This window comes from Myotis davidii, unplaced genomic scaffold (genome assembly GCF_000327345.1).
Source record: "Myotis davidii unplaced genomic scaffold, ASM32734v1 scaffold277, whole genome shotgun sequence".
Taxonomy (NCBI): Eukaryota; Metazoa; Chordata; class Mammalia; order Chiroptera; family Vespertilionidae; genus Myotis; species Myotis davidii.
The window spans coordinates 2,543,291-2,544,529 of NW_006289214.1; positions in this window are offsets into that span (position 1 = coordinate 2,543,291).

Consider the following 1,239-nt stretch of genomic DNA (forward strand, 5'->3'; position numbering starts at 1 on the left):
AAAATTTATATTAAAAGATTTTGATTATTAAGGCAAGTTGTACATTTCATTATAATATTTTTGTTACCACCAAACCAAATAATCAGCTACAATAATTTACCACTATTATTTGAATAAATGTAGTATCATTTTTATGAAGAAAGATAATATTGGCTACTTAAGATACAGCTTAGACTGCCCTCTAAAATGGTATTGGGTTATGGCTAAAGTTTAGAATATTTTAAGGTGTTGTGGTTTTATAATCAAATTATTAGCTTAACATATATGTAGATAAGGTCATATTGATCCCATGAGAACCAGAATTTTACTTTCCATAATGTTTGGGGGTGTCCCTGAAGTGGCATTAACGATATTCTTTTTTTTTTTGTAATATATTTTATTGATTTTTTACAGAGAGGAGGGGAGAGGGATAGAGTTAGAAACATCGATGAGAGAGAAACATCAATCAACTGTCTCCTGCACACTCCCTACTGGGGTTGTGCCCACAACCAAGGTACATGCCCTTGACCAGAGTCAAACCTGGGACCCTTCAGTCCTCAGGCTGACGCTCTATCCACTGAGTCAAACCAGTAGGCATTAACAATATTCTTTTTTCTTTTCTAGACCCACAATCACACACAGATACTTTATTAGTTTCCTCTACACGAGCTAGTAACATCAATCTTTTAACAGAAACCTCAGGTCATTTGAGAGGCCAAATAGATCCAAGGAAATAAGATGAAAATTAAATACTTAAATTAATCAAAAGGCAGTACAAAACCACCTAGAACATTCTACCATAGTGATAGTGGGCTAAGATTAAGCTACAGCAAAATAATCTCATGTAAATGTTAAAGAATACACAGCAAAAAGTGAGGTTTGCTTTCCAGAAGACTATGGTACAATGATCATTTGGGCCCAAGAAGGTATTTAGCCAGGAAAAGGTCAAGATGGTTGAAGGTCAAACCAAATGGAAAAGGAACAGGTACAAAAGAGACTAAGTGACAGTTTCCTAGCAGAGGTTGAGGGATCAGGCTCTTTTCCTCCCAAGAAGCATCTGCTGCACTGTGTGCTGCCTTCCTTCCCTCAGGCTCCTACCTGAGAGCTGCCTGCCTTACAGGGGATCAGCAACCATAGCTGGATTCTGGGGTGCCTGGGGCTCTTGTTGTAATTTAGTATAGACCTTAGAGAACTTGTCTCATGTTAAGGGGGGTTGGGGGTCAGTGTGGCTTTGTTCTTTTTATTTTGTTTATTGTTGGG